The sequence below is a fragment of the Haliotis asinina genome, chromosome 8 (assembly GCF_037392515.1).
Source record: "Haliotis asinina isolate JCU_RB_2024 chromosome 8, JCU_Hal_asi_v2, whole genome shotgun sequence".
Taxonomy (NCBI): domain Eukaryota; kingdom Metazoa; phylum Mollusca; class Gastropoda; order Lepetellida; family Haliotidae; genus Haliotis; species Haliotis asinina.
In genome coordinates this window covers 48,928,523-48,945,050 of record NC_090287.1, presented here as the reverse complement: position 1 = coordinate 48,945,050, position 16,528 = coordinate 48,928,523, and the positions used below count along the sequence as shown (strand labels likewise).

The window sequence follows — 16,528 nt, the reverse complement described above, 5'->3', positions numbered from 1 at the left end:
TTTCATGGAGGTTTTGGGCAGCTATGATATTTATATGTGGCTGTAATTTAGTGTGTTATTAAATCATGCTTCTCTCCCTTTACATCTGCTATCAGCATCTTCATGGACCACCATGGACCACTGCTGACCACAACAGGCCATCACAGACCTTAACAGTGCAATTCCCTGATACACATATTTGTACGAGCCATGATTAAGATGCCTAGTGAGATCTTTTCACTAAGGTGATTGTAACCCCATACCTTAACATAGACTTATGACATTCAAGGCATGAATATTAATGTTGTTTTGTCATACTGTTGGTTAGTGAAGTGAGCACTTATTGTATAAACCATCATGTCACACTCAGCAAGCAATCCACCTATTGTGACAGTTAGATTTAACATTTCACCGGGGTGCTTTTATATACTCTTCAAAAAGGTACGGGAAATGTACTTTCAATGTATGATTGTAGAAATTGGGAGATATATGGGATTGAATCAATGTTGATACAGTAATAATGGATGTTTTGAGAATGCATCACCACATGGATTTCATTCAAAGCAAAGCTGTTCGTTCAGTTATCTCCCTTGTTAGGTAACTGGAGTATGACATGAAAATTTCAGGTTTATAATTTTCTGTCAGAAGTGTGTGATTTGACCCTGAAAACCCTGACCATGCACAGATGCAGGAAAATTATTGGAAAAAAATGGTCTACTGTGCTTTATTGATCTGCCTGAAAAATGTCAAGACATTACTCCCCATGCATGTGTTGGAGGCACCCACGTTGTGCACATGCTTCCCATGCATTGTGTCTGCGTGTGGTGATAACGTGAAATGATGCTGCATATACGAAATGAATGTCATTTTAATGATCCTCAATGAGTTTTCTTTCTACCAGACTTCAAAGTTCAGGTTCCCCTACTCTTTTGAAGAGTATATGACACTATGATATACTATAGCTATACTATAACATTAAGCTGTATTCTGTAATGTGTCCTCATCCCTAGATAGCTGAAATATGATGTTAGATTGGAAGTCACTCTTTCCCTCACTTTATGTGAGCAAGTGATCTTACTGCCATGTTTCACATAGCACTGACTTTTTAAAAAAAACAAACAACATTTTGACACTGAAAGAAAAGGGCAAAATCTTTTCTAAATGACTCGGCTCTTGTATATAGTTCTGACCTGATGAACTGTATTTTATGGGTCTGGCTGTGTCCTTTTTTTTTAAATACCTGCAAAAAGAGAAAATGGTCAGACTGTTAGAAACATAAACTATAAACCAGTGCCCCAATTACATGTGTATCCTGCTGATTGCCGGCCTACACACTGATCTCAGTTACAAAAAAACCCAGGAAATTAGAATCTATTTTTATAAATCATGTCAACCAGGAATCCGAACCAAAGTAACTACGATTAAAAAATACTTCTGACATTCTAATTATAACATCTTTCAGATGAAATAATGAGAGAAAGACCATGTGTGGCTGCTAATTCCTTTTCAATTCAGCTATCTCACATTGCTCGTCTGTAATGGGGGATCTTGGTGTAACATAGAATCATTTCTTCCATTCCTTTCTGAATTACTTCCAACCTGCGGGATGCATGTCCTGTCGTTTATGACACCCACGCCTAACTGATCCAGGCACTGGAATTTTCAAACTGTTTCTTGATTTTATGAGTGTTTCAAACATTTGGATATTCTTTCAAACTTGAATTTATCAATACAGATTTAATGTGAAGGTTTCAAAATTGAAAAGATTTCTTCTGTTCCAAGTTATGCGAATTTGTAGAATGCAATGATAGCTTCCCTATGTCATCTAAAAGGCCTGTGTGCTCTCCACTCTGGTCCTCTTGGGAGTCACAGGGAGGTACTCGTGGTCAGTGGTCAACAGTGCCAATGGTCAACTGATCGTAAAGCTGTAGACAGGAATGGTTGTGCTGATTAAGGGATGGCTTAAAGATGAAAATGTCATTATTGCAAATTATATCTGCCATAACAATTCTTACAGAAGCTTTGACCATGAATGGGTTTTATCTATCAAATGTAGACTTGTACTGATGGTATGCAATTAGGTGATCACATTCAACAGGCTCAGTACAGCTCCTGCTTGTCATAGTCCATGCGTAATTGGTTACCACCATTCCCTTGTAATAGGTGGATATTTTGGTCTTTTTTTTAACAGTATTAATTTTTTTTCCTTAAAGGTACATCTCTGATATTTATCAACAGTTAATTTATATTAATTATCAGATATTCCTAGTGCTAGTCACAGACATATCAGACCCACCCTTCATCAGTCAGTATCAGACTCTTGGGATGGGTTTCATCAAAATAGTCAGCATCTAGTGGTATTAAAGTAGTCAGCATCTAGTGGTATCAAAGTAGTCAGCATCTAGTGGTATCAAAGTAGTCAGCATCTAGTGGTCATTCTTAAGAAACAAGTGTAACACAGTAATGATAATAAAAATCTGCCACTTACACAGCACTGAACTCCACACAGCAGGGTCATGCCCTAAGTGCCTACAACATGAAAGACATTATCACCCCAGATAACCCAAGCTGCCTTTGAGGGCGTAGAAGGTTATTAGTCCCGAAACGGTTATTAATCATATGACATACCACCGGGTACCCAATTTCTGCTGGGTGAACAGAGGCAATTTTTAGCAAGCTCATTTGCCGAAGGTGTGACCACATATCTACTACAATGTTGGGCAGGACTGAAGTCCAAGAAACTGTAGTAACACAGCTGCCAAACATGGTCTCCCCACCCAAGGACTCTCTGTGACCAACGTTGCCTGATTTGTGACTTGCGCTGTATGCACAAGACCACTCACCACCGTTGTCATTGTCATGTCATTATCTACATCTACTCATACAGTCACTGTAATCCAACCTGCTTGATCTTCATCTGTAAGTCTTCATACTTTGACATCTGTCCTTATATGTGCTGCATGTACTGATGCTTCTCTTGTATCAATGAGAATTTAGTACAAAATAATGCATCTCCTGTTCTGCTTTAAAGTTAATTTCTTAATATTTCTTGTTAGATTAGTGCTGAATATTTTATATGCAGTGCAAGCACTTGTCTTTTTTTATTGACTGACAGAGTAAAGTCAGTTGTCAGTTAGACTTGCCATACTTAATCTGACTGAGATGGCTTGCTGTTTGATGAATGTGTGCTCATGGTGGTTCTGTTGATCCATGCCGATATTAATTGCATATTGATTTTGTATTGTTTTTCAAAATGGTGCAGAAATATTGATTCAGATGTTTTATCAAGTTCTTGAAAATCAGGATTCACCAGAGTATGAGATGAAACATTACTGACAAAATTGATAATGATTAAAATCAAATTCCATATTAAAAATTGTAAAATCATGTAAAATGATTTCATGTATTCTAAATTTTCTTTATGTGTATTTACATTTGATGTGTGGTAGGCATTGAGTTAAAATTTCATTCCTGTTCTCTTATTCACCAACACACTGTCATCTTTTTTCTAAGAAGAAACAGATTCACTTACGACATGCACCATTTTTTGACATTTTGAAATATTTTCACAAAATACACCTTTTCCATCACAACTATCTTATGTAGATGATCAGTATTTGAGCAAGCATTCTGATATGAAGCTATTTTGTCAGAATATGAGCAGGACATCATCAAAATGTGTGCCCTACATCATCATGGTGTGTGTACCACAAAGGCAGAAGTGTATGTGTAAATAACCTTGTATTTATGAAGTTTATATAATTAGTTTAACACTGAGCAATGTCAAAATCTAATATTAACTTAAACCTCTGAACTTAGACCAATATCCTATTTCAAGATGTCTTGATCTACTGCCCTAATATCAGGAGACAATATCATTAGTTAGGATATGCACCTTAGCAGGAAACTGTGGACACGAACCTCATAACCTTGTGAGTAGAATGGGTGGATTATCAAGAGCTTACTCCCGAAGCCTAACAGATAGGAGACTTGTATCTCACCTCCTGCACTCATGACCCACACGTATGTCCTGAGATAATACAAACCTTGTGAGACCATGAAACAAAGCCAGACAGAGATATTCATCTATAATTCTACATCAAATCATAGGAAAGACAGATCCTATCAACTTAATAAGGCTGAAAAAGCAAGGCGGACATATTTATCAATGACCGACGCGTCTAAAGGAGACATGGTCAGGGAGAATCAACACCAAGGGATTTCGGACAGGATCATATGATTTCTAGACATGACTTTTAGCCATCATCATTGTTTTTTCAACATTTTTCTATTAATGGTGTTTCCATTATTCAATTTTCTCACACTCTCTTCGTATTAAATAGATTCCAAGGTGTCTACTTATGATATCGAATCTGGGCCATTATTGGACAAACACTCCTGAAGATTCCATTGAGTACATTTAAGTGCTATACATGAAAGGCTCATCATGGCAGGAGAGTGCCTCGTGCCCTCATTGCATCATTTGGGAAAATTGCAAACATGCATCATTGGTCATTTTTGTCTTATAAGTGTGTGTTTCCGAATGATTGGCCTCTACTGGGTTACTTGGTTGAAATCAATCTTGAACACATTTTCGGGCAGTTTTGTTCAGAAAAAGATTTTGGTCAATAATATTTTAAGAATCCCAGTAACTGCTGTTTGAAAAGATAAAGGTGAATTTTATGATTTTCTTACAACATGTGTTTAAATATAAATGCATTGATTAAAATCTTCATGGAACTGTTGCAATTTTAAACACATGACAGGTATGTGATGTTTTACATCAATTCAATTAGAGAACAGAAAAATTTATCATGTTGATAAATTGTTTCAGTGGCATGTTCTGTCATTTTTAAAGATCAATATAATATCAAGTTCATATGTCATGTTTTCCCTTTGTTTAGTTGTTGTTTACCACCATACTCCGTAAATAATCCAGGGTAATTGACTCTAGGCTAGACAATCCAGTGATTATGCCATGAGTAGCAATGGATAATCTTATCTAGGATATGATGACATATCTTTCAAACCAGTGTATCTATCTAGTCACCTCATATAGCAAGCTTGGGTTGATACATACAGTGGACTCTGTCAATACCGGCATCACTCGGGACCAAATGCAAATGCTGGTTTTGACAAAGTGCCGGTATAGGCAGTTTGCCTCATGATGCCGGCACTCTCGCCACTGACTTTGAATTGTTTTATGCTTAGTCGTGTTTTCCATGATGTTAACCAGCCATCTGAAGCCTTAAATTCATTAATGTCTAACTGTTGAGCAAACTGAACAGCTGTTTCTTTAAGAATAGGTCCTGAAATCAGCAGGTTTTTGCTTCAAGCTGCCATAAACCAGTCATATGTCATGGTGTTGATCTTGTCAAATTTGCTGTTCTCCAACACACGCTTAGCTTGATCACACATGTTAATTTCAAACTTCATGTATTCACCTCTCCTCTTCCAATATCGGACATGGTCTGTTTGCCGATTCCGTATGTTGATGCTAATGCTTTCTGTGTGGGTCGTGGCATTTTATCAAAATCTTCTATCAGCTGCACTTTTTGTTAAAGTGTCAATTCACATGTTGCACGTTTTGCCGGCCGAGACATTTTGGCAATATTGACTGCTACACTACTGACATTAAATGATTTTACCTTAAATACCCTCTAATTACTATGTATGTGACACTTCCCATTTGTGAATAAAATCGGGAAATGTGTTGTTACAGTGTTTACAGTCAAACTGCCCACTATTCATCACTCTATGTAAGGGACACGTATCACTCACTAATTAACAAGACGCTAATTGACACTTCCCATTTCTGAATAATCTCGGGTAGTAACCGCAAATTGTGTTGTTACAGCATTTGGAACTAATTGCATCAACAGGTTGCGCCGTCTTTCATGTGCCAGTTTTTATGGATTTGTTTTCATAACAATTTGTTCGTTGGGACTGAAAAACAATGCCGATATCAGGAGTAGACAGAAACCGATGTTTACAGATGTTTCTATATGATAATTAAGTGCCGAAACTTTGTGCCATTGTAAACAGAATGCCGATGTTTACAGAGGTCGATATTGGCAGAGTCCACTGTACATGCATACTGATACTTACATAGTGCCAAAATGCAGCTCATCTGCATAAAGGCGCTTTGTTTAACCCTCAATCAATCTCAATGACACATCATATTTCCAAACTCAACTCCCTCTGGGCCACTAGGAGCACCAAATTAATGTGGCTTTCCTTCCTCATAGGTATCCATTCACAACTGGGTGGATGGGACACATAAACACAGTACTTTGTACATGTATACTGCACTTTGCCGTACCCGCAACTAGGTGTTTGCATGTGTTTATGTGGCAAACATCTGGTCATTTAACAACAGGATTTGTGTGGTCTTTTTAGGACACATATTTGTGTACTCTATTGTGAGAACACACAATGTTGACTCCAAGGTCTTTACTCTCACTCACATGTAAGCTTTATCATGGCACCTCAAGCTAGCTGGATCACTAGTGTGGAGTCTAAGGCATCTCTCCAACTGACAACGAACACATGCAAAAGCAAGTCACATGTACCTGGTAGAAGTCAAGTCAAACTTCATATTGTCACTGATGCTTCAACCCATTCAAGTATACATCTCAGCATCTGTTTAGGATTTGACAGATTGGTGAACATGATACAAAATCTAATGCTGAAATATTTTGATGCGACATTTGATTTGTATTATGTAATGAAAGGACATGAAAATATTGATTTTCATGTCGATTCATTTAGGAGAATCATGTTATTGACGTAAGAGGTCAAATTGTAATGAAATCTTGTCCTGGTATTCTCCTACATGCAGAATGGAAGATGAGCTGTTGTGTTGTGTGAGTTACCGATGGTCACGATTTTATGATATCTCTCTTTTACTTGGCTCATCTGACCCAGAAAAACGTTAGGTGTAGTTTAACCCAAATGTTCATTAGCTTTGCTCTCATCTATCAGGTTTCCTCATATGGCAAATATAATGGTCTAAGAACTGCAGTTTGCTGTGCAGATTTGCTGTACAGATTGGCAGCCCTTGGATGGTGACGGATCTACTGTTGTTACACAGTTGAATTGAAATTGAACTAAAGTTCAAGTATCGAATTGTGTTATTCAGGGAACTAAACATGGTTCTCTTTGTTAAAATGATGAAATGATCCAAACAATATAAAATAGTGAACTGAATGTGAATCCCTTTTTACAAATACAGATGCGCTAACTAGGTCAATGTGATACCTTCACTTTCTATTGTCTACCCTAACAATCTAGCTCTATTGAAGCTTAAAGTCTACTTTCTACACTATCTAGATTTTGCACATTTGCACTATCTACTTCTATTTTGATAGCCTGTTAAAGTGTTTTAATGAAACCATCTACATCCTACATGGACAAGCTAACTAGTGAATCATGATCTGACACGTCACCAGAACTCAAGTCAGACCTTAGCCCAAGTGAAGCTTGTACTGAACTTACACCTAAACTCATGTGTAACCGATTTGATTGTTTCCCATGTTGTCAGCAGCATGTGGTCTGACCATCACACATGTGTGTGTCTGTCTCCAGACCAACTGCTTATTCACAGTATGATTCACAGGTTATTCTTGATTATGACACCTTGTCTGTTGACACAGTAATATTGCCATTCATCATTGACCAGAATCGTAAGTCCATAAAAGATACTTATCCTTAAGATTTTCTCTCTCATCAAACTTCATGATCTGAATTATCTCTTCTCAAAATTCAGAAGAAACAGGTCATGTATGGTTCTTTTTCATCAAACCATAAATTTATTGGTTACTAGTTTTCAGAGATTCATTTATTTATAAAGGAATGTTTCTATTTAGTGTCCATTTGAATTGCAATAACAAGATAACAGGGAACTACTGTCATTTGAAATAAGGTACATTTTTCTCTGGACAAAGAAATTGATTCTCTGTGGACAGGAGATCAGACAGAAAGCTTTGCCATGGGATTTGTCAGCATGACCATGCATGATCAATCTTGATAATGTCATGGGGAAAGGTCAAAAGTTAGAAGATTTGCAGATATGTGAGACTCAGCATCATTTTGATGGCTATCTGACTGTATCTTCATCAGTTGTTTGGAGTCTATAGCTCACTGAATGACAATTGTCAAATGGTGTTAAAATATGTACATAAAGTTTCTTCATATTTTGGTTTGCACAAGACATTATGTGTGTAACAGTGAATTACATAGTAGTTAAAAATGAAAATACAAGGGCTAAGGAAAAGGCCAATACGCTTCAATCCCCTAACCACTGCAGTATGTTGATAGATAGAGAGATAAATGTCCCCAGGTCACCATGCCTGTCATCCTGTAGTGATTCAGGGCAAAACAGGAACCAAGAGCCCTGTTCTTCCTGTGGTGATTCAGGTGTCTGGTGCCAAAAAGGTCCCTTGTGACCTGTGCTTGGCGTATGAAATGACACTGTAGCTAAATGATTGTGTGATTGTGCTCTAGTTGTGTGGTATCACATGCAGTCCCACACCTTTTGCATTAGAAGATCAAGACAAGATTGAAATAACAACAGACGTTTTTGAGGGTCATTTGGTTTAGAGCAGACAGCAGCTTCCACTCACTTTTGATGGATCATTCTGGCGGTCATGTTCTCTCGGTTGTGACAATGAAGTATGTTTGCTGTAAAGAGACAGCATCACTTGTTGTTCTCACTATCAACCACTGGTTGTGTCTAGTTCAGGCCTGGAATGACTCTGATTAGGTAAGTCAGTTTTAATCCCACTTAAACAGTACTGTTAAAATTATGTCTAAAAACTGGATGTGTTGAATGCCTGCTTGTATTAAACTCTCCTTTTCGTCCCTTTTAATTCCTTCTTTCTATATTATTAATGCCTGGATCTGTAAAACTGTGTCAGGATTCCAGATGTCTTAATTTCAAAATATCCTAATTAAGCAAACAAATTCCCTTCATGACTCAAAATGTTTGAAATGAAAATTTATATCCTAGCATAGATACCTATCAAACCTATAACTTTCAACTTACTGCCATTACTCTCATTACATCAGAGGCAGCACGTTTCTAACAACGTATCGATATTCAGTTGAGCCAAATTAACAACCACTTCACTTGAAAACTTCAAGCTAGTTACTTTAAACGCTTCGACATCAAGTTCCTGAAAGATGTTGTCACATAAATACCTTATCAGGACAGCTATTGTGATGGCGGCAGAAGACTTTAACCACTTTGTGAAACAAACAAATAAGGGCATTGATTCTAGGGAATCTTGGATTCAAACTTATGACAGGAGAGATTAAGAATAAGGAAGTATTAAATACTACATAGGAGAGAGTATGTCCTACACAGGAAATAGTAAATGCTACATAGGAGATATTAAGTACTATGTTGGAGATAGTATGACCTACAGAAAAGATACTATGTTCTACATATGAGATATGAAAGAGCTATGTAAGAGATATTAAGCGCTAAGCCCAGTGTAGGAGATACTAAGTACTAAGTCCTATGTAGGCGATGCTAAGTCTTACCTAGGAGATACTAAGTCCTACATGGGAGACACTATGACCAGTGTAGGAGATACTATGTCTTGTGTAGGAGATATTATGTCCTAAATAGGACATAGTATCTCCTACATCGCAAATAATTAGACTAACAAATATTTTCACTGTGACCCTTCTACGTTTTCATAAGTATGTATGATTTTCTTAAGTTAAAAAATATTTTGTCCACTATAAGTTAAATGGTGCACAGAATGATTATCTTAAAGGCACTGTCCTTTAGGATTTAGTCTTGCATGAGAAATTCCTTATTTGTGGCAATAATGTGTCTATGTGTACTTAGGAATATTCTATTACTTCGGTGCTACTGAGAATAGTGTGAATTATATCATTGCATTTCTTTATCATGTCTGGATGATGGACTGAAGCTATGGTTATTGATCCAAGCTTGGCCATGTATGTAGATAGGCTCCATCCTGCTCAGCTTGTAATGGTGAACATGGAAAATAAATCTCACATATGTCACTTGAAACATTTATCAACCTAGTCACTTGAGAGAGGTTTCTACCATGGTGGAATATTTTCACAAATGTAGTTCTATATTACATCAGATACATGTCCTTGTAGGGCTTTTAGAGAAGTATCTTGGACAGAATTCCATCTTGTATTATCACATAACAAAACTGTTCCAGTGATATTGTCAAGCTGCTGATGGTGACATTTTGTGAATTTATTTGAAAATTACTTCCATTCATCCCTGATACAATGTCAGAAAAGGCCTGTTGTAACTTTTGCTTGTCTACCTGTGTGGAGAACAGAATGAAGCAGAAGGGATCTCAATAAAAGTACTCCATGTTTGTCTATCTGTGAGGATGGAGGCAAAAGAGATCTCTGTATTGTGTGTTTGTCTGTCTGTGGGGATTGAGGCAAAAGAGATCTCTGTATTGTGTGTTTGTCTGTCTGTGGGGATTGAGGCAAAAGAGATCTCTGTATTGTGTGTTTGTCTGTCTGTGGGGATTGAGGCAAAAGAGATCTCTGTATTGCATGTTTATCTGTCCATGGGGATTGAGGCAAAAAAAGATCTTAGTTATCTGTGCTTGTCTGCGTGTGGGAATTGAGGCAATCGATACCTCCATATTGCATGCTTGTCTGTGTGTAGGGATTGAGACAAAATACATCTCCCTATTGTCTGCTTGTCTGTCTGTGTGGATTGAGGCAAAGGAGACCTCAGTACTCCTAATGTCCAACTTGGTTAATTGTATTAATACCTGCATATCATTGTTTCCAACCACTGGTTTCCCCAGATTAAAGTTGATTCTTTAATGGTTGCACAATTTTTAAACAACAACTTCAGTGTAAACAACATTCCCTGACTTCAGTTCTATCAACTCAACCAATAAAACCGGATGACACTAACCAGGTAAAAAGTACTACAGAGTTTTTCAGATGACTGGACTCAGTGTCCATGCTCCAATCCTGCTTGCGTCTCATTGTGCCCCAGAAGTATTGAATGTTGCTCAACCACCAGTTTTGTTACAGAGCTTTTGTGGCAGAGCTTTAATACTGATTTGGCCTAAAACAAGATTAATTCACTTCATTGAAACAATTTTCAATACGGCATCCACCATTTCCATAGCGACAGATGTCAGACATGAACCAGCAGCTACAAAAGTACTCTTAACCAAGAATTAAATTCGACACTCATTTCTCTATATATAGGTTTCCAAGTGCTGAATGATCAAACAGCCTACAGGGCCAATTATATATTGATCATACTAATTAAAAATCAATATTTATCTCTTCAGTTTGACATGATAGTTTGATGGATCAATGTATAACTGATGATATATCCCACTTGTGGAGAATGTTGTTTGTTTAGTGAGGGGTGAGGGACCATTACTGTATTAGCATCATTATATCCCCTGGCTTATTCTCCCTGCTGCCTCTAGTGCTTCATTGATGACAGGCATCATTATGAGAGTACTTGCCACAATCTGTGCTTCTTTCTCTACACCAGTACAACACAGAGAGACAATGGTGCAGAGACACTGTCAAAGTTTACAGTGTTAAAGACACCGTGCCATGTGCAACGGTCTAGATGACAATGTTAAAAGTGTAAAAAGTCATTAGCTGACACAGTCGGAAGTGACAGATTCAGTGAGATGATGCTTAAGGTGACACTCTTGGGAGACACTGGTGAAAGTCATAGCTGTAATCAGACACTGTCAAACATGACAGTCTTAAAAAAATTGCTTCTAAAGAGACATGGTCAAAAACAGTTGTTTAAAAGTTGCTTGTAAAAGTTTTAGTGATAATGCGACAGTTTTAATAGTGATGATCTTAAAGATACACTGTCAACATTAAATTTCTGAATGAATCTGAAGGGTGCATTGTCAGAAGTTACAATTTCAAATGGGTTCTGTCAAAAGTGACACTTTTTTAGACATTTGATTAAGACTTCTACATCAAGTTAGTAAATTTTCAGTAAGGTTCTGTTCCAGCCCCATTGGACAATCTCTCTTCACTCCAACTTACTCACCCATCAATGATCCCCAATTCCAACCCCATTCACTAATTGTAGTGATCCTCAGTTCCAGACCACTCGCCCATCAACCATCTCCTTTCAGGGGCACTCACCCATCAATCATCCCCAGTTACAGACCCAGTCATTCATCAATCATACCCGGTTCCAGCCCACTCACCCATCAATCATCCTCCATTCCAGACCCACCTACTTATCAACCATATTCTATCATGCTCACTCACTTATTGGTGATCACCAGGTAAGCCCCACTCGTGCATCATCCATCTCCTTTCTTGCTCAGTCACCCATCAGTGACCCCCAGTTTCAGCCCCACTTAACCATCAGTCATCCCCAGTTCCTGCCTCACTCACCCATCAGCCACCCCCAGTTACAGACCCAGTCATTCATCAATCATACCCAGTTCCAGCCCCACTCACCCATCAATCATCCCCAGTTCCAGTCTCACTCACCTATAAATGATTCCCAAATCCCCATTTCCAGACTCACTCGCCCATCAACCACTCCTTTCCAGTCCCACTTACCCATCAATGATCACCAGGTTAATCCCCACTCACCCATCAATGATCCCCAGATTAATCCCCACTCACCCATCAATCATTTTCCATTCCAAACCCATTCACTCATCAACCATGTCCTTTCAAGCTCACTCACCTATCAATGATTCCCAGTTGCAGCCACACTCATCCATCAACCATCTCTTTTCCATCCCCATCCATTCATCAACCATCTCCTTTCCAGACCCACTCACCCATTGAAAATCCCCTGTACTGGCCTCACTCGCTTCTGTATAGTGCAACCAACTAACCACTCACTCTGACTGTATAGAACATTTAATTAAGCTTCAACAAAAACAAAGTAAGAGGAAAACAGTATTTTTAACACTTTCATTGTCTTTTCATTTTTGCCAAAGACCTTTAACATCCTTAACATAGTTTTCATAGGACACAAATCCCAATTACCTGATCATCTCAGAATGCCAAATGTGTGTCTGCCTCACCTAGAAATATTTCGGTTATAAAGAATCACCTAAAATAGCCAATCATAAAACAGTTGTTACTGCCAGCCACTGCAGTTTCCTCTTGCTGATCAGTGAGCAGCTCCATCCTCACACCGGTGGACTGTGATGGTACTTTATTGCTAGTCACTGTCATGAAACATTGGGTAATTGATATTTGGGGGCTATTTCTGTACCCAGCACATCAAAGTAATAGTAAGTAAAGACTAATAACATTTTTATCTGGACTGTCTGTTGGAATATTGTTGGAGGCTTGATGGAGGAATATTGAGATGTAGAGTATCAGAAAAAGGTTGTTATTCACTCAGACCCTGATTAGTCAGTGGTACCAAATTAGTGACTAGTGACTTGTTTTTGTTTCTTCTTTTGAAATATACCAGGCTATTTCAAACTTCTGTTTACTTTGGGATTAAGACAGACTTCATGTATGCTAATGATCTCTTCTTAGGTTTGTTTGTAGGAAAGTGGTGTTAAATTGTAAATTCTTTTCATGCACTTATAATGTCCTGTACAGATAACCTTCATTTCTATTCAAGTAAGATTCCTTTGGTCCTGGGTTAGGGCTCAAGATTCTCCATGATGATACGTTATAAGTTGTTCACTGGCACATGGGTTGATATACATAGAGGGTACATCATTCTATTGGCCCCAAGGGACCAGCTAACACTGTATTTATCTTATTGAACTGTTTGAAGAATGGGTATTGGATCATAATTAGGAGAACCAGAGTTAAGCAACATACCAAACACTATTAACATTAAGTACCAAACAAATTCCCCCAAAGTTGGGCATTTCAGGTTATATAGGGATGAACCTGTGAAGGCAGTTATATGGGGATGAACCTGTGGAGGTGGTTATCTGGTGATGAACCTGTAAAGGCAGTTATACAGAGATGAAGCCATGAAGGCGATTATCTTAGTATGAACCTGTGAAGACAGTTATATAGGGATGAATTCATGAAGGCAGTTATATGGGGATAAGCCCTGAAGGCAGGGATGTATAGGGATGAACCTGTGAAGGTGGTTATATGGAATGAACCTGTGAAGGCAGTCATATAAGGATGAACCTGTGAAGGCAGTTTTATAGGGATGAACCTGGGAAGGCAGTTATATAGAGATGAACATAAAGGTGGTTATCTGGGGATGAACCTGTGAAGGCAGTTATACTGGGATGAACCTGTGAAGGCGGTTTTATTGGATGAACCCATGAAGGCAGTCATATAGGGATGAACCCATGAAGGCACACATATAGGGATGAACCTGTGATAGTGGTTATCTGGGGATGAACCTGTAAAGGCAGTTATATAGGGATAAACCTGTAAAGGTGGTTATCTGGGATGAACCCGTGAAGACAGTTATATAGGGATGAACCTGTAAAGGTGGTTATCTTGGATGAACCTGTGAAGGCAGTGATATGGGGATGAACCCAAGGAGGTGGTATCTGGGGATGAACCCAAGGAGGTGGTATCTGGGGATGAACCTGTAAAGGCAGTTATACAGAGATGAAGCCATGAAGGCGATTATCTTAGTATGAACCTGTGAAGACAGTTATATGGGGATGAATTCATGAAGGCAGTTATATAGGGATAAGCCCTGAAGGCAGGGATGTATAGGGATGAACCTGTGAAGGTGGTTATATGGAATGAACCTGTGAAGGCAGTCATATAAGGATGAACCTGTGAAGGCAGTTTTATAGGGATGAACCTGGGAAGGCAGTTATATAGAGATGAACATAAAGGTGGCTATATGGGGATGAACCTGTGAAGGCAGTTATATAGAGATGAAGCCGTGAAGGTGGTTATCTGGGGATGAACCTGTGAAGGCAGTTATACTGGGATAAACCTGTGAAGGCGGTTTTATTGGATGAACCCATGAAGGCAGTCATATAGGGATGAACCCGTGAAGGCACACATATAGGGATGAACCTGTGAAAGTGGTTATCTGGGGATGAACCTGTAAAGGCAGTTATATAGGGATAAACCTGTAAAGGTGGTTATCTGGGATGAACCCGTGAAGACAGTTATATAGGGATGAACCTGTGAAGGTGGTTATCTTGGATGAACCTGTGAAGGCAGTGATATGGGGATGAACCCAAGGAGGTGGTATCTGGGGATGAACCCAAGGAGGTGGTATCTGGGGATGAACCCGTGAAGGCCGTTATATAGGGATGAAACTGTGAAGTCAGTTATATAGGGATGAACCTGTGAAGGTGGTTATCTGGGGATGAACCTGTGAAGTCAATCATGTAGAGATAAAACCTGTAAAGTCACCTACAGTATTATTACTATTTATGAGGCAAAAAGTATAATACTCCACTCTTCCTGGGGATAATTTGTTTTCTTTGTAACTTCTAAACGGTATAAGATTCGGATATTTGGGGATGAACCTGTGAAGACAGTTATATGGGGATGAATTTTGTATTTTTTGTAACTTCTAAACTGTATAAGATGTGGCATATGAATTGTTCATCTCCTTCATGCCACACCCCCTATCATGTTTTCAAATGCTGTCCTCTTTCAGGTTCTGGCAAGTCCAGCCAAGCAGGCTGTATGTGCCAAGCTAAATGTTGAGTACAACAGCCTGGGGTCAATACTGTCATGATTGATGGCAAGGATGTTCTTTACAACTCTTCTGAAGCTTTTTCTAAAAGTTTCTGGCCAATTTGCTTACCGATTGATCATGCATCATAATTATTGCCTGTCATGGCTCAATATGGAAGTCCATCATCCAATCTGTTTGCATAATGCTGATGTCCATTACAAAGCTATATTGGGGCACTAATTATTAAAAAAGTATGGAATAAGGCCACAAGAAATTAATTACTTGTTCATCAGAGGGTTTTCTTAAGTGCAGAAGAAGAGGGCAATAGTTTATTTTTGGTTCTTGAATTATATAACCAGAGCAACGTAACTATACCACTGCAGTTTTTGTGATTTCAGCATAGAGGAAGAGAAACCTTTATTAAAAATAATCAGGTTTTGTAGCCTAGGAGTGTACTTTGTTCCAATCATTTTCTTGTTTCTTGTCTCTGATGTTGTTAGCATCTGGGTGGTATTTCAAACGCCATCATCTAGGTGATTGGTATAATCATTTCACATCTGCATTATGTGTGAACCTTTTCTGTAAAATGTCATAGAGGACAAGTTATAATAGGTTCCGGCAACAACATATCCTGCTACATTAGAAGAGCCTTAATCATAGAAATTGTGATGAGGGTGTTATTCCACACCTGAAATTATCCATGAAGATTGCATGCTTCATAATTAGATCAAGGTGATACAAGCACTGATCTTATATATTTCAATAGGCGTCATATTTCCAAGTTCAGTGTTGCCATACATCCTCTCTAAAGCATGGTCTTTATCCTCCATTAACTGTCAAGCATCAATCATGTCAGTATTCCTTTACAACAATCTGGACTTTGATATAGCCTACTGGATTCAACATTTTACTATTATATGATCTGTACGAATA

The 16,528-nt window shown here is 38.4% G+C and overlaps 1 protein-coding gene across 1 annotated transcript in view; it reads left to right on the top strand.

The window, feature by feature from the left end:
• The window catches only part of LOC137294324 (UDP-GalNAc:beta-1,3-N-acetylgalactosaminyltransferase 2-like), a 552,386-nt gene that overhangs the window by 516,914 nt on the left and 18,944 nt on the right, over positions 1–16,528 (top strand). The window lies entirely within an intron of this gene.